The 22944-nt window shown below is 32.7% G+C and overlaps 1 long non-coding RNA gene across 14 annotated transcripts; it reads left to right on the top strand.

The window, feature by feature from the left end:
• On the top strand, positions 1-22944 carry LOC147382591 (uncharacterized). Of its 14 annotated transcripts, XR_015173792.1 has the most exons (13): positions 1-481; positions 3740-3861; positions 6537-6560; positions 10374-10501; positions 16403-16877; positions 17238-17816; positions 17906-18551; positions 18644-18682; positions 18800-18852; positions 19155-19634; positions 19807-20045; positions 20335-20433; positions 22454-22944. It is a non-coding gene; the product is annotated as an uncharacterized LOC147382591 (long non-coding RNA). The 14 variants fall into 14 exon arrangements; XR_015173798.1 differs by having other exon boundaries at positions 16403-16458; positions 16695-16877; positions 17906-19634; XR_015173791.1 differs by having other exon boundaries at positions 17906-18852.

The following is a 22944-nucleotide window of genomic DNA, read 5'->3' as shown; positions in this document are numbered from 1 at the left end:
ACCCTGTTTTAACTGCTGTAATTTTTCTTGTATGGAACAATCTCCATTGTGTTCATCCCTCAATTCATTAAGCCACGTGGCTATTGGAGTGGAGATAGTTGCTAGCTCATCTTTCTTGGATAGAGCATCTGTAACTGTGTTAAGCCTTCCACTTCGATATTCTACTAAAAAGTCATACCCCGGTAATTTTGAGACCCATTGTTGCTAAGATAGGGCACCCAACATTTGCTCCAATAGAAACTTAAGCCTTTGTTGATCCATCTTGATAGTAAACTTCTGCCACAACCATTTTCAAACTGCCGATACTAAAATCAATAATTCCTTCCCATAAGTTGAAAGAAAAATTGATTTTCTTTTCAAAGCTTGACTTAAAAAGTTTATTAGTCTCCCTTCTTGTGTCAAAATAGCTCCGATGCCCGAGCCTGATGCATCACCTTCTACAGTAATCGACTTGTTGAAATCAGGCAAGGCGAGAGTACGGGTGAGTTGCTTCTGACCATGTGAATGAATTTTTCTTCAACATATCAGTGAGAGCCGAGCAATTTTACCATAGTCTTTAAGGAATTTACGGTAGTATCCGGTAAGACCCAAAAATCCTCTTTAAGGACTTCAACGTCTTAGGAAATACCCAATCAAGCATGCTTGCTATTCTATTAGCAAATAGAAGTTTGTGGTAAGAGGAATCCCTTGTAGCAACAGCTTGACATTCTCTGACATCTCCCTTGGCAATATATCTTGAGGTTAAGGAAGTTTTCCTATATCTTCACAATAGAGGCCTTACTTGTGAAGACCCAAACGGACTATGTCATGTCCCGAAAGAATGAACTGGTGAGGCTCCTAGAAGTAAAAGAAATTTTCTTTTCCTTATTTACCATCAGGTATTATCATTATGGTTACAGAAACGAGTAGGATCTTGGACGGAAAAAAAATTATCTACGATAGGTGTTTCACATATTAGGACTTAGAAACAATTTCTCAAAAGGTAGAATTCTAAGTGGACGGTAGCGATTAAATTGGAACAACTATACCCAAAGAAGATAGAAGGGTAAATTATTAATCTTGTTAGGGCATTAAGATTTGATTAAGGTCAAGTAAGTAGTTACCACCTTGACACCTAGCACCCATAGGTGTCATGGGGTGGAGGCTGCATGGGACACATGGCTAACACATAGACAAGCTAAGGACATGTGTCAAGTTTTATTGCATCAGCTTATCACCCATGGTTAATCACACTTGGTTGATTAACCATGGTTAGTTTGTAGAATTGCCTATAATAAGACCCTTAGAAGAACAGTTTTGCTATTTGCTCTTTCTGAAAATTCCAACACACTTTTGCTTTAAAGAAAACCAGAAATTCAGCCATTGTTCCTCCTCAAGTTGGATTACCAACACCTTTTCACCTAAATCGTTAGCCTAAAAGAAGAACCACACGAAAAATCGTTGAGCACCCGTACAAAAGTGAATAGAAAATAGAATAAATTACCAAAACAGTACAGTTTTGGAAATTATTTACTAAAACAATACACTGTAGCAAATAATTCTGAAAACGGTAAATTTACCGTTTTCGAAATTATTATTTTTTATCAAAATAGTAAAATAGTATATTTTTGTATCGAAAATACCCTTTTTTGTTTTAAGTATGCTATTACAAGTATGACCTTCACAATAACTCAAAATCCAACAACATTTTAAGTTTCACTCTGTTATAAAAATAGGGGAAAATCTAAACTTCATCTTCTCCATCTCTCAAATCCATAAAAAAATCCAAGAAATAGGGGGTTCTCTCTTGGTTGACGGTAAGAATAGGGAAAACTCTGAACTTTGTCTTCTCCATATTTCAAATTCAAGTAAACCTTGGATTACTCTCTTACTCCACACTAAAAAAAGTGGTTGGCTGCACTTTGTCTTTTCCAATTCTCGTTGTGAAGCATTTTCGTTTCCTTTTATCATTTAAGAGAGGAAAAATCTTGCTCTATTAACTATTGATCTTCTCTCTTAGGTAATTTGATTTTTTTCATATTTAAACCTAAACTTGTTTGGCTACAAGTTCAATTTCATTATTTTTAGTTTTAGAGTTATTTTTGTATACGTTGTGATTGATTAATAGTTCAACTAAATTCCATTTTGTTTAGGGTTAATTTTGCTCTTTTTACATATTTAAAACTTTTTTATTGATTAATAGCTCAATTAAATTTCTTATTATGTTTTATTTTTTTATATTTTAACCTACATTTGTACTTGTTGACGACTCAACTAAATCTCTTCACGTTGGTTTAGGCAATTATTATTTTTGATTTTTTACATATTTAAACCAACAAAATTATGAGATTTTATTTTAGAGTTATTTTTGTATACATTGTAATTGATTAATAGTTCAACTAAATTCCATTTTGTTTAGGTAATTTGATTTTTTACATATTTAAACCTAAACTGGTTTGGCTACAAGTTCAACTTCATTATTTATAGTTTTAGGGTTATTTTTGTATACATTGTGATTGATTAATAGTTCAACTAAATTTTATTTTGTTTAAGGAATTTGATTTTGTACATATTTAAACCTAAACTTGTTTGACTATAATTTCAACTTCATTATTTTTAGTTTTAGGGTTATTTTTGTATACATTGTGATTGATTAATAGTTCAATTAAATTCTATTTTGTTTATGATTAATTTTGCTCTTTTTACATATTTAACTTTTTTTTTATTGATTAATAGCTCAATTAAATTTCTTATTATGTTTTATTTTTTTTATATTTTAATCTACATTTGTACTTGTTAACGACTCAACTAAATCCCTTTACATTGGTTTAGGCAATAATTATTTTTGATTTTTTACATATTTAAACCAACAAAATTATGGGATTTTGTTTTAGGGCTATTTTTGTATACATTGTGATTGATTAATAGTTCAACTAAATTCCATTTTGTTTAAGGTTAATTTTGAATTTTTTACATATTTAAAACTTCTTCTATTAATTAAAATTATTTTAGTGCAGTTTACTCCACCCATTTGAACATGGAAGTCTAAAAAATTGAAAGACTAAGATTTTTTAGCAATGTGTTAGTTTAACATATGGCAAGGCATATCCTAGGGATTAATTCCACTTCCAATGGGAGGGTGGGGATAGTGTCGCATAAAAAAAAGTAGAAAACTAGTTTTGATTAGTTCCACCTTAGTTTTTCTAACTAGCGTAGATGTTAATTTTTATTGGGTTCAACTTGTATTTGTTTTTATGACATGAGTTGATGAAAAAATTTCTTGGCAAGGTGAGCAATAGTCAGAGTCCTCTTTGAAGAAGCAACGACATTAGAAATTAAAGTGGCATGTGTTTTGTTTATAAACCAATCAAATATGGTGTGTCATTTTGTGATGCATGTGATTGGTCTTATATGTACATGTTAGTTGTTGAAACGGATAAACTTCAAGATATCAAGAGACCTCTTTCTAACTATTTTTTATATATTCAGGCTGCTGGATGTGTGATGGATCTGGATGTTTCTTGATTCATTATTCTAATTTACTAGTGTCAATGTGTGTGTGTGTGTGTGTGTGTGTTTCCCTCATGTTTATTAACTTGATTGCTCTCCTTGACTTGTTTGTTTGGAAGTTTCTCTTGTTAATCTGAGCACCAAATGTCATCATGTATGTGTGTAAATCGTTGTATTTATAGGTATGATTTTTGTCATTTTTATGGATGATTAGAAATTTAACTACTTCAATATTTACTTCTTATTTTAGTTTACGACGTGACACGATGAAAAATCTTTACAAACTTGTCAAATGTATGGGCAAAGGAAGTAGAACTCTATTCCACTAATCAGGATTGTATGAAAATGCTTGTTGGGAATAAAGTTGACAGGGTAAGCTACTAGACTTTCCATAATATTTTGTCCAAATTCTTTTTGATTTTTTATTAATTATTGTCATATTTGCATGTTGTTAAATCTCTTTTAACAAGAACCTTGGAAAAATTGAATACTTAAAGGTGACAATTTTATTTTAATTTTTTTTATTTTTTTATTTTTTTATTTCTACCAATGGAATGCAAATTATTCATAGTAAAAGTTTATTATTAATGAATTTAATTACGTTTAAAGAAAAAAAGATGTAGTCTTCATATTATTAAAGCATGATATTTTCAGGATAGTGAAAGGGCTGTAACAAGCGACACTTATAGTTAATGCCAAAGGCACCTTTTGACATTAGATCAGAAGTATTATAGTCAATGTCGAAAGGCGCCTTTTAACATTAGATCAAAAGTATTATAGTCAATGTCAAAGACGCCTTTTGACATTAGATCAAAAGTATTATAGTCAATGTCAAAGACGCCTTTTGACATTAGATCAGAAGTAGTATAGTCAATGTTAGAAGGCGCCTTTTGACATTAGATCAAAAGTATTATAGTCAATGTCAAAGGCGCCTTTTGACATTAGATTAGAAGTAGTATAGTCAATGTCAGAAGGCGCCTTTTGACATTAGATCAAAACTATTTTACTTAATGTCAAAATGGGTCTTTTGTCATTAGATCAAAACTCATAATTTACTCAATGTCAAAAGATCAAAACTCGTAATTTACTCAATGTTAGAAGGTGTTTTTTGACATTAGATCAGAAGTATTATAATTCATGTCAGAAGACATCTTTCACATTAGATCAGAACTATTTTATTCAATGTCAAAATGCACCTTTTAACATTAGATCAGAAGTATTATAGTCCATGTCAAAGACATCTTTTGACATTATATCAGAACTATTTTATTTAATGTCAAAAGAAGGTACCTTTTGACATTAGATTAGAATTATTTTAGTTAATATCAAAAGGTTTCTTTTGACATTAGATCAAAATTATTTTATTCAATTTCAAAAGAAAATACCTTTTGACATTAGATTAGAACTATTTTAGTCAATGTCAGAAGGCACCTTTTGACATTAGATCAGAAATATTATAATCAATGTCAGAAAGTACCTTTTGACATTAGATCAGAACTATTTTATTTAATGTTAAAATGTACCTTTTGACATTATATCAGAACTATTTTAGTCAATGTCAAAAGGTGCCTTTTGACATTAGATCAGAATTATTTTATTCAATGTCAAAAGACACCTTTTGACATTAGATCAAAATTATTTTAGTCAATGTTAAAAGACGCCTTTTGACATTAGATCAGAACTATTTTATTCAATGTCAAAAGACGCCTTTTGACATTAAATCAGAACTATTTTATTCAATGTCAAAATGCACCTTTTGACATTAGATCATAACTATTTTAGTCAATATCAAAAGGTGTCTTTGACAATAGATCAAAAAGTATTTTATTCAATATCATAAGGCGTATTTTGACATTATATCAGAACTATTTTAGTCAATGTCAAAATATGCCTTTTGATATTAGATTAGAACTATTTTATTCAATGTTAAAATGCACATTTTGACATTAGATCGGAACTATTCTAGTCAAATGTAAATTGTACATAGGGAATCATTTATTTTTGTTATGAATATAATGTCAAAAGGATCCTTTTGACATTGTCTAAATATTTTTTTATCTCACGTCAGAAGGTTCCTTCCGACATTATATACAATACATTATGATATTATGTCAAAATTATCATTCTTATATTATATTGTATTACTTATGAAATTAATTAATTATTCTGAATGGATTTACGTTAGGTCAATCGTATTGTAAATAGTCTTTCATCTACGTTGACATAGTATGTTATCCTCTTTTTATGACATTAAGTATCATATTTTTTATACATTTTTAAAAATAAGATGACATAGCAATATATATTTGCAGGCACGTGTTGTGTGTAACGTGAAAAGATTTGTACAATTCTTCTCAAATTTAATATTTGAGCAGAAGACATGTTTAAATTCTACTTATTTTACTCTACTGCTATCTATGCCATGCGTCCCAATGTGTAGCAATTTGTTTTTTCTTCTCAGAGAGAAATTTAATCTTGAAAATGATTATTTTTCATTTGGAATTAAAAATATTTCTATTTCAGAAGGTGAGGTTGCATTGATATTAGCTTTGGGAGGTTTGTATAGTAGTGATGGAATCGGTTCTCTATCAAAAGAAGACGAGCTTTGTGTACAATTATTTTGGAATAAGTACTTTGACATGCCAGTAGAGATAACCTTAGATTCTTTTGAGAATGTACTTAATACAGTCTTAAAATAAAGAAATATTATTGAATTTAAAAGAATATTTTTATTGTACATAGTTATTACATTTTTACTTCCTAAGGACACATTTAAGATTAGCAAAGAACTTTTAAGTATGGTATGGCGCGATGAGATCTTCAATACGATCCCATGGGACAGATTAGTACACAACCACCTGTTAAAGTCTTTGCGCATCTGTGCGAAGAAGTTTAAGGTAAACATATACATTTCGTTAGTTATGCATTGGTGCTTCAGGTAGTTAAATAAAAGTTCGAGTTATTAATTTAATCTTAATTCGAAGTAGTACTTTTAAAAATATTAATGTTTATTTAAACACTAATAATGTATTCTTATGCACTTGTAGGTATGGGCATTTGAACATATCCCGGTAATAGCCTCCAGTATATTTCCCAATCATTTTCCAAGATACCTGAAGTATCCTTATTGTTTTAATAAGGAACGATAATTTTACGTCGAAAAGTTTGTCAATTGCCCGGTATGAATCATTGAACTACGATTTCAATCATATACATATATATACTTCCATCTAATACTAATTTTTGATATTATGTATCATATTTAATAGATTATTAATAAGTTGAAATTAACCGATTATGAACTTTGTGAGGCCGTCCTTGCTTCGTTTTGCAAGGGTTATAAGAGGAAAGAGAAAAATGGTCTTCAGCCTAAAAAGAAAAACTCAAAGAAGGTTGATAAGTTGAAGAAGAAAATAATGGTGATGGAACAGAAGTTGAAAGATCATTATAAAGTTATCCAAAAATTGAAAAAGAACATCAAATGTTTGAAATCATATAATGAATCTGGCGTTAAGGTATTGTCTCTGTACCATATGTGATATATCCACATAATAGGTTACATCCACTTAGAAATCATTATGAATGATTGTTTTAATATCTAACAGTACAACGTTAAATTTGATAAAGCCTCGGACTTTGCGCCTTCCAAAACCAAGTCATCTCCCCATACCAAAACCTTCGTCGATCCCTCGGATATACTTAAGGCATCTACCCCTACGAAGGGCTTAGACGATCCTTCAAGTATATTGCAGTTATCTCCTACGACAATGGCCTCTAGTGTTCTTTTTGGTATAGACAAGGCATCTTCCTCTACAAATGCCTCCACAAATGAGTATCCACCTAACAGCGAGGAAGTTGGAATCGATGCTAAAAAGACACCTGAAACAATAATAATGAACCAGTCACCTGAAGTATCGTTCTCTTCGTCCACGAAGTACAAGGTACCTTGCATGAACAACATTTAAAATGGTTTTAAAAATTTCATTTGATTTGATTTTTATGATCATGTCATATTTTTTCTTATTCAGCTGTCTACTAAGGTTGATAACGGGCGTAGTTCGCCTAATATTTTCAAATCTAATTATCTCAATAATGACCAAAATTTAGAATTGAAATTCGACACTGATAAGGTATGTATAAAGTTAATATTTAAAAATTTAATGTAGAAAAAAGCACTCACATCCGGCTTCATGTGTTGTTTAATTTTTAGACTTATATGTTTTTGGTTTGAAAATAGTTATCTATATAATAAACACCTCTTCAATAATACCTCTCTAACCTGTATTTTCTATAGATTGGACCCTCATCTCCTCCTATAAAGTTAGAGACTGAAGACATATGTAAAACCCCGAGTTTTCAATTCGTATATCGAGAAAACATAAATAGTGAAATTTTGAGAAAATCTTGAAAGTGGGACTTAGGGATAAAATTTTAGGATATTTCTGATCATTTTTAATGGAATCTGACCTCATCATTAGATTCAAAATGATCGAAAAATATACTTTAACCTGTAAGCACGCTCAAATGCGAGTCCGAATATAAAAGTTGCAAAATCCTCGATTATCGAGTCGGATCAGGCTAAAATAGTGACTTTTTGCTAGAGCAAGAATTATTAAGATTTGATTACACCATTAGAATTGTAACGAAAAATTATTAAACATGAACTATTTATTTATCATTTTTGGAGATCAGGAAGTCGAATTATCGTCAAAAACAAAAATGACGCCAATTTTAGGGGTCACCTCAGGCTAAAAATGTAAATTTTTGTTAGAGATAGAATTTATAGAAATTGACCATACCATTAAATCCAGAACGAAAAATTAGGTGAAATAAAGTATTCATTTGCCATTTTTGGAGTCCGAACGGTCAAATTATCATCCCGATTTTGTCCCAAATTTTATATAAATAAAATTTTAATTTTTTTTATTCCTTCATCTTCTCCAACCCATCCAAATACAGCCAACGTTTAAAAAAAATATTTATTTTTTTTCAAAACTTTCACCTCAGATTTCTCGTAAACGGCTCACCGTCGATGACCGACTAAGAAGGAAGAAACGTCGGCAGCCTCATTCTCTACAAAACCCACCCAATCTTTTTTCATTTCACTTTTTTTCTACCCGATATCGTCAAAAATCAGTCGTGTTTATATGCGGAGATTTTGAAATTTCGATCTCGAATTTCATCGATTTCGGGGTCAAACCATCCTCTATCGCAGAAGGGAGAAAGGATGATGGCGTCGAAATCTTCAAAACCACCGGCCATATTCAAAAATTAGTCATCTCGAAGTTTGATCCATCTCGATTTTCATGCCATTCACCTCAATTTTCGCACACCTACTTTGATCATCTTTCATAAAGATTGTAAGGAACTCTTAATTTCTATTAGTAATCATAGATTATGAAAATTACATTTTAGATTTTATCGAAAATTTTTTGATGTATTTCCAAAAATATAGAATTCTTTTGTTATTTTCAAATTCATACCAGAACATGCATATTTGATATGTTTAATTGTATTTTTAACAAATTATACATGGGTAGTATATTTTAACGGGTTATTTCCATCAATTGGGTCTTGTGCACTGCTCGGACCCTGTTTTGATATAAAATTTGTATTCTTTTTCAATATTATTGATAAAAATAAATTCTATAGTTGAAAAATATGATTTAATATTCAATGAACTTATATTGAGTTGATGAATATCAGAAAATGGATATTTTATTGAAGAGATTGAAAACTGTAAAAATCGAAAAAAGAGAAAAAGGGTATGAAACGGTAAAATGTCAAAATCACACCCGAAGGGTGATGTCTGCATTTTACGTTGTTGTATTATGTGTAGGTTGATGAACAGATATCCAAGGATAATATTGCTAGTTGTATGTTTATTTAAATTTCTGTTAGCGCGAGGCGCTGTTTACTTTTCTATTTTGTTATTTATTTTAGGCCGATTGGCCACACTTGCATGGTAGGAAAGTGGATATCTATTCTCAACCTTGTATTGTTAATTTCTCTTTTATTTTAAAATGAAAATAATCTATATATAACTATTTTATGAGCTGTTAAAGAGTCTGTGAATGCCTAAAGGGATAGTGCGTTATATCATCCGGAGTGGTGTACTATCCTAGGATGTATAGTAGGGACCACCAAGCTCATATGTGGTATAGGACCCGTATGAGAGTGGAGTCACAACTGGAATCCAGGTTTATTCCTCTCTATCTTTACCAGTGAACTTGTAATGTAAAGGTGGTTGTATACGAATGGTTTGTATATTTGGGAATTACATGCACGCCTGATAGGCATAGACGAAGATGATTAGTCAGTGATCACTAACAATTTATAGTAGTCAAACGTTCTGACACATCGAAAAGAGACCCATTGCTTACGGTCACGTCAAACGGCCAGCCTAAGCCAGATAAATAGTCAACCAAGCGTGGTAAGTGCAGCGACCGGCCACAAAATCAGGAATTAAAAGCTAGAGAAGAATTGTAACATCATGTCTAGACTAGGAGCGATCCAGTCGTTAATCCCAACTCTCTAATTCTAATACTCGACCATTGTGTATTATGTATATATTGTCTTATTTTGATATATAAAATGAAATTCATGTTTAATGTTTCCATTTGATCAATTAGATTTGTATAAAAAGATAATGTTATAGTGAGTACTACTAATCGATGTAATGTGAGTTTTAAAATATTTAGTTGCGCATCCCCTGCTATATGTACCAATTAATCGAAATTTAATCTGTAAAATTTTGTATATGTTATAATGATTCAGTATGCTTATTCGTTCATGCTAGAAGAGGTTATTGGTAGAAATTGTTTGTTTCTTTACTAAATAACCATTGTTACTCACCCGTTCTTTCCTATTTTTTTTAACTTCAGAGCCTGTAGTTGGTGAGGCGGGCATAGAACCAGCGAGTGAGGATCATCTGATGGGTCAGATAGACAGCCAAAGTTCGTTACTTTGTGAGTATTGGGATTATAGCCCCTAGTGGTGTCAATTCCTCCAGGTAGTCTTATAGATTCTGTCTTTAGTGTTAGGACTTCTTAGAGTAAGGAATTTTATATAATGTTGTATTTTGTTTGCTCCTCCATACTCTGATCTATCGTACGTTATTAGATGTACATAGGCTTCCGTTAGTATTATATTTTGTATATATATGCAGGATTGTATGTTGTTTATCAGGTACAGGTTGAACGCCTTGGAATGCTAACATAAACAGAGGAGACCATGCCAAAATTTCGAGATGCCACCTAGTACCTCGAGATCTGACATGGGGATTTGTGTTAGCATTTGACGGGACTCAACAGATGGTATCAGAGCATAGCATTAGATCCGTATGAGATACAGATCTGCTATGTTTATAAGAGTTGGCTGGTACCACAGATATTAGAGCAATAATCATAGAGTGTTATTAAGAATTCATTATCTAAGCTCATTAGTAGTTTCGTATTGGAATTACGAGTTCTTCCGTGTCTAGAAGTCTATAGAGCCTAATAAGCTTAGGATAAGATTATAGGTTTGTTTTATTAGTAATGGAAATGGAGTCCATTATTAAGTTGCAAGCTGCGGTAGAATTCATAGTTACGTAAGAGCAGTTTTGACTTTATTCTGATAAGTGCCTTGTTACGGATAAACACAAGCGAGAGGAGTAGGCGAGGCAAAGGCCGAAATGTAATAGAGATGAGATAAGTTCTGTATTAGACTACTGACCCGATAACATGGCTAATGTTATTCATAGAACAGATGGCCGAGTCTCATGTTAAGTTCAAACAGAAAATATGAATAATACAACCACCACCACTTCGAAGTCAAATGGAAGGAAGATAATTAGTTTTTAATAAGAGACAAACAATTACGAAACTAGCTAGCAAATTCATATGAAAATAACTATACATGAGTAGTGAAATTATAGACATACCAACTCAATGGAAGAAATAATTTTATAAGAAAAACTAACATATACTACTAAATCAGTCGAAAGAAAGAGTTGTGATATGTTATGAATGTGGCAAATCCGAACAAAGGAGAGCAAGGGTCGATGGCAACCGATTAAGGATGCGTGGCTCAGAAAGATGCGAGACAAAGCAATTCAAGGAACAATAAGGCCACCAGATTTTAATAAAGCAGATAACATACTCGTGCCACCCCGAACAGACAAAACTAATAGTTAGAAACGAGAAATGGCATAGGACTTACCACAATTGCAAGGTGCACTACTAAATCCAAGAAATGAGGGACCACTACCACAGGTCGTGCCTTTGAAGAATGAGAGAACTCCCCAGCCTAAAGGATAGGTAAATCAAGAATGTGATTATAGAATTTCAAACGATTACGTCTACCAAGATTTGGGGACTTTTTCGATCCGATTGAGGTCAATGAGTAGATTTTGAAGACCTGAAAGATTTTGAGTGACATGTAATGCCCAAGAGATCAGTGGGTGATAGTGATTACATTCCAGTTGGCCGGGGATGCCAGTCATTAGTAACGTTTTGAGAGGAATGTATTAGAAGATGGATCGTTTGAGTGGATAGACTTTTAGAGGATATTTTTCGATAGATTTATATCCAAGATTGCTCAAGAAAAGCACTAGGAGTTTTTGAGATTAGTGCAGTATAATCTATCAATTACAGACTATGATATGATGTTCACTAGGTTATCACGATATGCACCTAAGCTTATCCTAACAGATCTGTAGAAGACTATAGATTCTTTAGAGGACTATGACCTTACCTAAGGGCTAAGAGGTCAATGATTGAGACGACCAATTATAGAGATACGATGAATCGAGCTTAGAGGGTAGAACGATGAGAGATGGAGTTACAAACTTCTAAAGGGCAAATTGGTCGACCTTAGACTTCTTTTCCTCCCAGATCAAATTCGGGTAAGAGGTCGATATATTCGAGGTCAATCTCCTCCAGATCAATGTATCCATAATATAGAACTCCTCCACTAATGAGTTGTAGAGTTTTCCATCATTGAGTTAAAGAGCAATTGGAGCTTCAATGATGCCAACCAGGCCAAAGGAACTAACCAGGCAGGTTCAGAGCATGTAGACTCCAATTTACCAACTGCCTACTCTAGAGAAATCTACGAAGACAAAATCGTTAGCATGTACGCTTATGGGTAGGGGGACACATATTATTTAGTCCAACAACTACAAAAGCTAACTACAGCTAATAGTTAATAGGCTAAAGTGGATATAAGACAAAAAACATCTAAACAGCTCATACAACTACTAGAATAGAATAAGAACTACTGCTTCCTAAGAGATGAGAACTCATAACTCCGGCTTATTAGCTTAGTTAGTGCATAGTATCAGTAGGCAACGTAAAGGAAAGTCGAAGTGACACTAGTAGATAAGCAGGTGTTTCTTGTATATCCTTCATGTCGAGAGCTACTTCCTCGAATATCAACGTAGGGAGTCGCGTATCTTTCCTTTCGATTGAAAATGGTTTAATTTTGGGAGGCCTAACGACTGAACTATTAGATGAAGTAGCTCTTGCTTTACGACTTCTTGAATCGATTCTCCTCCTTTAAAAAGATAGATCATCCTTTCCCTTTCATCTTTCTATCCTCGGTGTCGGCTCTAATTTTTTCTTTGTCTTCTCCTTTCACGGTTGCCTTCCAGTAGAGGAATTTATTATTCTCGTTCTCGTTACGTGATCAATGCCTTCTACAGACAAGCGCTTACTTCGAGACTTCGATCGTGGCTCATTTTCACTCCTTGAAACGGAAACGCTATAAGTAAAGATTATGACTTCGTAGAAGCAGTGGCTGCCACCTACCTATGCCCATATCCATCCTAAAGAGAGAAGGTCTACAATCAAGACATACCCTTCTTATAAGGTAAAGTTCATTTGTTTATACGAGAAATTTTTAGACAAGAAAAAATAATAATAAAAAAAATAAAAATAAAAATAAAAGACACACGTGTGGTTCGATTAAATATTGGCTTTTCATAGGCGAGTCACAAAATGCCTTTCGTTATACGGTAAAACTATGCATTGAGGAGTAATATTCATGTAAGTAGGGGTAAAACATAATAGATGGTGTAATTGATGAGAGAAATAAATATAAAGAATAGAGAAGATGTGAAAGGATTGTTGTTGATAGACATTGGTGGGGAAGTGATACAAGGTAAATTGATTGTTATCTTAGGGTTATACAAATAGAGTGATTAATTACTGAATGAGTTGGGTTGACGAAGTATGGGAGACATAAGTCTATGAGTTATAAATCAGATTGGTTTGGGACTAAGAATAGATTGTAATAGAAAATAAGTGTTGTTTATTATACATATCGTATTAGTAGAATCGCGACAAAGCTCGATAAGCTATAATTTTAATTTCGAGGATGAAATTTTTATTAAGGAGGGAAGAATGTAAAATCCCGAGTTTTCAATTTATATATCGAGGAAAAATAAATAATAAAATTTTGAGAAAATCTTGAAAGTGGGACTTAGGGGTAAAATTTTAGGATATTTCTAATCATTTTTAATAGATTCTGACCTCAACATTAGATTCAAAATAATTGAAAAATATACTTTAGTCTATAAGCACGTTCAAATACGAGTCCGAATATAAAAGTTACAAAATCCTTGATTATCGAGTCGGATCAGGCTAAAATAGTGACTTTTTGCTAGAGTAAAAATTATTAAGATTCGATAACACCATTAGATTTATAATTAAAAATTATTAAACATGGATTATTTATTTGTCATTTTTGGAGATCAGGAAGTCGAATTATCGTCAAAAACGAAAATGACATCAATTTTATGGGTCACCTCAGGCTAAAAATGTAAATTTTTGTTAGAAATAGAATTTATAAAAATTGATCACACCATTAGATCTAGAATGAAAAATTAGTTGAAATAGAGTATTCATTCGTCATTTTTGGAGTCCGGACGATCAAATTATCGTCGATCGAAACAATGGGCAAAATATCGATTTCGTCCCAAATTTTATATAAATAAAATTTTAATTTTTTTTTATTCCTTTATCTTCTCCAACCCATCCAAACACAGCCAACGTTTTAAAAAAATATTTATTTTTTTTCAAAACTTTCACCTCAGATCTCTCGCAAACGGCTCACCGTCGACAACCGACGCAGAAGGAAGAAACGTCCGTAGCCTCATTCTCTACAAAACCCACCCAACTTTTTTTCGTTTCACTTTTTTTCTACCCGATATCGTCAAAAATCAGTCGTGTTTATATACGGAGATTTTGAAATTTCGACCTCGAATTTCATCGGTTTTGGGGTCAAACCGTCCTCCATCACAGAAGGGAGAAAGGACGACGACGTCGAAATCTTCAAAACCACCGGGTCATATTCAAAAATCATCCATCTCGAAGTTTGATCCATCTTAATTTTCATGCCATTCACCTCGATTTTCGCACACCTGCTTCGATCATCTTGCATAAAGATTGTAAGGAACTCTAAATTTCTATTAGTCGTAGATTGTGAAAATTGCATTTAGGATTTTATCAAAAATTTTTTGATGTATTTCCAAAAATATAAAATTCTTTTGTTATTTTCAAATTCATGTCAGAACTTGCATATTTGATATGTTTAATTGTATTTTTAACAAATTATACATGGGTAGTATTTTTAACCGGTTATTTCCATCAATTGAGTCTTGTGCACTGCTTGGACCCCGTTTTGATATAAAATTTGTATTCTTTTTTAATATTATTGATAAAAATAAATTCTATAGTTGAAAAATATGATTTAATATTCAATGAACTCATATTGAGTTGATGAATATCAGAAAATGGATATTTTATTGAAGAGATTGAAAACTGTAAAAATCGAAAAAAGAGAAAAAGGGTATGAAACGGTAAAATGTCAGAGTCATACCCGAAGGGTGATGTCTGCATTTTATGTTGTTGTGTTGTGTGTAAGTTGATGAACAGATATCCAGGGATAATATTGCTAGTTGCATATTTATTTAAATTTCTGTTAGTACGAGGCGCTGTTTACTTTTCCGTTGTGTAATTTATTTTAGGTCGATTAGCCACACTTGCTTGGTAGGAAACTGGATATCCATTTTCAACCTTGTATTGTTAATTTCTCTTTTATTTTAAAATGAAAATAATCTATATATGTAGCTATTTTATGAGTTGTTAAAGAGTCTGTGAATGCTTGAAGGGATAGTACGTCATATCATCCGGAGTGGTGTACTATCCTTGGATGTATGGTAGGGACCACCAAGCTCATACGTGGTATGGGACACGTATGAAAGTGGAGTCACAACTGGAATTTGGGTTTATTCATCTCTATCTTTATTACTGAACTTGTAATGTAAAAGGTGGTTGTATACGAATGGTTTGTATATTTGGAAATCACATGCACGCCTGATAGGCATAGACGAAGATGATTAGTCAGTGATCACTAACAATCTATAGTAGTCGAACGTTCTAACACATCGAAAAGAGACCCATTGTTTACTGTCACATGAAATGACCAGCCTGAACCAGAGAAATGGTCAACCAAATGTGGTAAGTACAGCGATCGATCACAAAATTAAGAACTATTGGGAGCGATCCAGTCGTAAATTCCAACTCTCTAATTCTAATACTCCACCATTGTGTATTATGTATATATTGTCTTATTTTGATATATAAAATGAAATGCATGTTTAATGTTTTCATTTGATCAATTAGATTTGTATAAAAAGATAATGTTATAGTGAGTACTGCTAATCGATGTAATGTGAGTTTTAAAATGTTTAGTTGCTCATCCCTGGCTATATGTACCAGTTAATCGTAGTTTAATCTGTAAGACTTTGCATATGTTAAAATGATTCAGTATACTTATTCGTTTATGATAGAAGAGGTTATTGGTAGAAATTGTTTATTTCTTTACTGGATAATCATTGTTACTCACCCGTTCCTTCCTATTTTTTTAGTTTCAGAGCCTGTAGTTGACGAAACGAGAATAGAACCAGTGAGTGGGGATCATCTGGTGAGTCAGATAGACAGTCAGAGTTTGTCACTTGATGAGTATTGGGGTTATTGTCCCTAGTGATGTCAATTCCTCCAAGTAGTCTTATAGATTCTATTTTGAATGTTAGGACTTTTGTTAGAGTGAGGAATTTTGTATAATGTTGTATTTTGTTTACTTCTTCGTACTCTGATCTATCGTACGTTATTAGATGTATATAGGCTTCCACTAGTATTATATTTTGTATATATATGCAGGATTGTATGTCGTTTATCAGGTGCAGGTTGAACACCTTGGAATACTAATATAAACAGAGGAGACCATGCCAAAATTTTGAGATGCCACCTAGTACCTCGAGATCTGACATGGGGATTTGTGTTAGCGTTTGGCGGGACATCACAACATTGACATTCTAGCTATCATCTGATTTTGATCAAAAGGTGTGTCGTCATTTATCTTACAATTTTTCATTTTAAAATCTATCCGGTATATTTATTATGCTGTAAGAATTTTAATCAATTTCGTTGGTTTAAAATATTTATCTATGTATATTTACAATTTCTTATTAAATGTCGTTTAAATTGTTAGGATGAAATGAAATTTTTAATTATCGTATAGGTTGGTTTCTATAATGAATAAGGTGTATAAATTTTGAAAAATATATTATTTGAAATGTTATGTTATGATCAATTTAAATATAATCTTTCGGCTAGTAATACGCAATTGTTAACTTCATATTTTAAAGTTGTAAAGTACCATACAAGTACTAGTAATTTATGCAATGTTGTCATTTCTTGTAGGAGGGTGAATATTCCATGAATCCTGGGAAGTCTAGGTATTCCATGAACCCTGGGAAGCCTAAGAGGGATGTGAAACCTTCAGTATATTTGAAGCCACCCTATGCACCGTTAGATACATGAAAAAAAAAGATATGCAAGGAGTTAAAATGGGATGTATGCGTGATTCAGATTTTATTTTGATTATGTTTGTTGTAGTATTATTATGAATAAATGTAATTATTTTACGTACTAATTTGTAGAGCTGCGTTCATAACTGTTTTCATGATCCTAAGCGTCCCTTTTCCAATGAAGAATTAACGTTGATAAATTCACATCACGTTGATATAAATTTGGAGGACGGATTTTGTATTCAGAGTGCATTTATTGATTCACTTAAGGGGGTTGCGTGGTTGGATGATCAGGAAATATTTTTCTATATTTAAATTTTAATTGTTTTAACAATTCTAAAATGATCAAATATGTCTCTAACCTTGTTGTCACACACAGATAATCGATGGATATTGCAAGTTTCTTAAAAGGAGAGAGTTGCAACATCCAGATCATTTCCTCAAATGTCATTTCTTTAGTTCGATATATATTGTACGTCCAATTGACATAGACACATCCTCTACATATCTTTAAGTTAGATCTATATATCTTTATAATATATTTTGTATTAATTGATATAGGGATTACTTAAAGAAGCTCAACAAGATTACTTTACCTGGTCAGTGGGTAAGGTCTTGTTGAATAATTTTGAGAATGTGTCGGGCGAAAAATTCAAACTAAATAAAAACCTCAAAGCGTTTACCAGACCTGACTATCTTAAATATTATATAACATCTTGTGATAAGGTATGTTGTTTTCTTGTCTCGTGCCTCCGTATATTTTTGTTGTTGTTAAATTACCTAGCATTCTCACATTGTAATTAATCGATAGGTATTTTTTCTCATTCACGCAAATGTTCATTGGGCCATTGTAATATTGGATATAAAAAATAAGTAATTAAAATAATTGGATTCCTTCTTTAAGGACTGTATGTCAGTCTATAAAGTTGAAATTAAAGTATTGGTATGTATTAATAAGTTTTTTAATAATTATTACGATAATTTAGTTAGGACTTCAACGAGTACTTATCACATTATAATTTGTTAATGCGTAGAAAGAATTCTTCCTGATAATGCTCGAACAAAGTCTGCGAAGATTGACATCTCATATTGGCCTTGTTACGATCATAAAAACATTTTCAAACAATCTAATACATGGGATTGTGGAATGTTTATTTTGAAATGTATTGATTACGTAAGCCGCGGGTTTGAATTTAATTTCAATCAGGTACTACTATATCTCATTTATCTATTTTTAACTTATTTTATAAACATTAAATCAATAAGATTGATGATTATTTTACACATCACTCTTTGTAGGAAGATATGTCCTATTTCAGGTTGCGAACTATTCTTGAGGTGATTATACAGATGGCATTACCTTAAAAGTTGTTCGTTCTTATTTTTGTTCATTACATTATTATCGACAATGTAATCGTGCGTGAATTTAAAGATTTGGAAGTCATAACCAATTAGGTGGTTGGTCCGTCGATGTTGGAAAATGCAAAGTTATGGTCTTCACGTTTAAGGTAGAAATCCTAATCTCCGTATATTGACCCTATTAAAATTATAGATTCTACATAAAACTTTGGTAGGGAGCTGTGTTGGTAAAATTAAATAGTATAATATAATTGCATGGTGACACTATCATTCATGATGAGTTAAATGTTGTTTGGTAAGCAATATCTATTCTTTGAAACTATTAGTTCACGTCCAATCAATCTTAAACATAGTATTCACCTTTTGAGATATGTATTATGTATGTAGCAGTGTTAATCTGCATTTATTAACCCTAATAAATAAAGTGATAAATTGATTAATTTTTGTATAGGGAGTTAGGTGGGCAAAAGGAAACATGGTGACATGAGCATTCATGAGGAATTAAATATCATTTGTAAGTATTAAATTTCAATGTAAATGCACTTAATAGCTCTATTAAAAGTAATACGACTTCACCTTCATTATATAGTCTTATTCAGGGAATGAATCCAAATTTTATTCTTACTTAGAAGTTGCAATGAATCATGATGAGAATATACGTCGTGAATTTCGGATGGGAGATGCATATAGAAAACATATGCTGGAACGCGAATGGATTCTACTTGTGAGGGATTTAAAAAATTGATTAAAGCATCCAAACTCGTGCAAGTACCTATCTCAAAACGATGTGCGATTTCGATGCCGCGTCATAACCTATATTCGTTCCAAGCGGCAGTTATAAGATTGTGAGCTGAGGTATCAAGAATGTGTAAACAAGTTGAAAAATCCTCACTCCAACCTATATTCATGTTATCCTCTGCTGAAATTCAAGGTGAATGCTATTCCTGATTTGAGATAAATTTATTGGATCTGATTCATATTTTGGGAATGTTAATAAATAAGATTTTATCATAAATTTCTTTTGGATTTCATAATAATTTGTTGGTGTCTTTTTGTTTTTAATCTTAAGGGGATACCTATTTGTTTTTAATCTTGTATTACAGGCATGTATATGGCGTGACACACATTCCTCGATTGGAAGACTGGCCTATCATGCTTATGGTATATTCCACTACTCAATTGTGACTAATCATGGGAACCATGCTTCCATACTAGTTTTCAGCCATGACGATGAAGAGTGTGGAAAGTGCAACTCTCAAGATGGTGGAAGAGGTTCGCAGGTAGGTTTGGGGTGGAAACTCTCGTTGGGGTTCTTGCTGGTTCACTTGTTTTTGGTTTCCAGGTATGCTTCGTTTCTTGTATTTTGTTTTTGTGTTGTTCTTTCCATTTGCATTCATGCTGATTGGATATGGCTGCATTACACCTTGTTCCATAGCCTTCGGTGCAGATCACTCCATTGATGATCAATGTTTGTTTATGTTTCATAGATGAACCTCTTGGATTCATATAGATCGGATCAATGTTTTTTATCTTTCATCCATTTATTCAACGATGAGATGCGTGCTCTTTATTTGTGTTTGGGACAGAAGTGTAATTGTTTGATTGATGATGCACGCTGTACATATTTTCAGGTCAGGAACACAAGAACTGTGAATCGAACCGAGCAGTGAGGGATTGGCCACATGGGTTAAGAAGGACCACCCTCTTGAAGAAACTGATATAGTTTTATGGTTAGTTTCACTTACTTTAATGCCTATTTTTTTTGTTTGTGTGTGTTACATTCAGTCTAAAACAGACTAACAACTAAGTTCTCTTAATTATTAAAGCTGTATAGTGTATATTTTTAGAAAGCATAATACAAAATACTTCTATTAAATCATGCACGGGCATATGAGGGTTTTTGTTTGCTTTAGAAAGCATCTTAGATTCAGTTTTAATGCATTTGAAGCATCATTTCAGCCCCATTTTAGTTGGTTTTCAGCTCTGTTCATGCTCAAGTTTATCAGAAAAACATAGTTCACATCATTTCAGATTCCATCCAAAATTTAAATAGTCGTTATTATACATTTTAGTTCGGAATGATTTATTTTGAAGATTTGAAGAATTTCTGTAAATAGCACAAGTGTTGCTTTTGTTAAGAAAAATGTTTGAGAAGTGGAGCATGCATACAAGTGTGAGGGCACTTGTGGAAGTTGGGTTAGAATGCCATTTTGAAGTAGTCTGCCCATTTTTTTTAACAAAGTATAGAATGCTCCATACAGTTGAGTTTTCTGGATACACCGTAGACTACTTGTCATGGTTGGCATGCCTTTCTTTGTAAATGAATATAAATGGTATATATTGCTGCCACAACACATGACACACACAACTCAACTTTCCTTTTTTTTCCTTTTTTATATGTTGCTGGTAGCATATCAACTCACACAACCTTTTTTTTTTTTTACTTTTTATTATGTTGTTGGCACACAACACTCTTGCTCTTTTTGTTATTTTGTTGCTGCCACAGTACTCAAAACACCCATCTTATACGCTCCTTATTTAGATAAACAACCCGTCGATTGATACAAGACAGTCCTCGATCTCATATCTCCCACTCCAATTTGTCGTATTGCATTTCATACAGGAAGGACCTCGACCTCCATGCCCTCCACCAGATCCAGCATGATCACTTGGTCTGCCAGTAGTCTGAGCAGGTGCTAGTCTACCCAAGGATGTTGTATTAATGGTTAAGTCATGGTCCAAAGTCATGATCTGGGTTCAAGACCTACCTTCCCCTACTTATTGCTACCCACTCTTGTTTGCTTTAAAAAAGAAAGAAAATAAAAAAAAAACTCCCTCCTTTTTTGAAAGTTGTACTGTGGCTTCCGACTTTAGATGCGAATGTGGCCATTAATGGATTTCAAGAAGCCATAAAGTGCTTGGAGTCTTTGACTCTGTTTGAGGTCCTAGCAGTGCATAGCCATGGATCTTTTTCTTCGAGATACATAAGGAAAAGATCTATGGTTCTATGTACACCACGTCAGAAAGCATACAAAGATTGTCAGGTTTTAGAGTGTCAGTTTATCATTAGTCTAAGTTCTAACATAGGAGTTTCGCTTCTAATCTCTTTCGCTTTGCACCTTTGGTCTGTACAGTTTAGGTAACTTAAAGAGATTTTGTCAATCTGATCGTCTCTCGGAGTTTCCTGTTGAGATAGGAAGTCACACTGGCAAGTGATACAGTTCTTAATATTTCCTTAACATTTTGGTGGACTGGTTACTCTGAGTGCCTAATTTCAACCTTATATTTCTTAGATAATTCAGATCGTATCGAGTTCACATCTTGGACACTTTTTTGCATGGATTGTTGTAGTTGGTATCATGCTTAAGGTTCTCATACGGGTTCCCAAAGTAGTTTACCTCAACTCTAAAACTATGAATAAATGTAGTCCCTCACTTTGCAGATCCAGAAGTTGAGGTGAAATATACGTGTACTTTAATAATTGTGAAGGGAAATGGATATATTGTTATTTTCTATATGTTAATCTATATGTTATTCACCTTGCAGCTTCTAGATGAGAATAGGTGGTACAACTTTGATGACAGCCATATTTCATCCATTAACGAGGAAAACGTCAACTCTATTGCTAATTATGTGTTATTCTACTTATGTGTTTACTAAGTTGTTATGGAAAGTGTTTTTATAATATTATGTAAGCATGATTGATATTTATTATACTAATTGCATCAATTTTCAAATGCTTAATTGCAGTACGTACCATATGTTTTACACTCAAAATGGCATACATTTGACCGATTTGTGGAGAAATTGCTCGGTGGCGATAGTGTGGATTTATGTCCATCTACTCACCATCGGTGGGGCCTATAAGAATGCACTTTAAAGACATAACAGAGTTGACGTACTGTTCGTGAGGAACATTGGTGGATGGTACTCCGTGATATGGCTTTCGGCCTTTCTTTTTGTAACTACTCTATTTTGCTATAGCTCTAGATTTTGTCTATTTATTGTTGTTTTGGGTGGCACTTGCATTGTTTAATATGTGATTCAGTTGTGTGTCCCTATATGAGATCCAGTTGTGTATGACCATATATGATCTTTTTCATTATATAACATCCCATAGTATGGACGTACGGTTACAAATTACTAGGGAGAATCCTACCTACGAAGTTCGTGTAATATTCCTATATCCAAGTAAGATGTCAATTTTCTGATTTTTAAAATATGTATAATTCAGCTCTATG

This window comes from Akebia trifoliata, chromosome 16 (genome assembly GCF_017979445.1).
Source record: "Akebia trifoliata isolate Shusen 1 chromosome 16, ASM1797944v1, whole genome shotgun sequence".
NCBI classification, from domain to species: domain Eukaryota; kingdom Viridiplantae; phylum Streptophyta; class Magnoliopsida; order Ranunculales; family Lardizabalaceae; genus Akebia; species Akebia trifoliata.
Note: the sequence above shows the minus strand (reverse complement) of the source record. Positions and strands in the feature narration are given on the sequence as shown.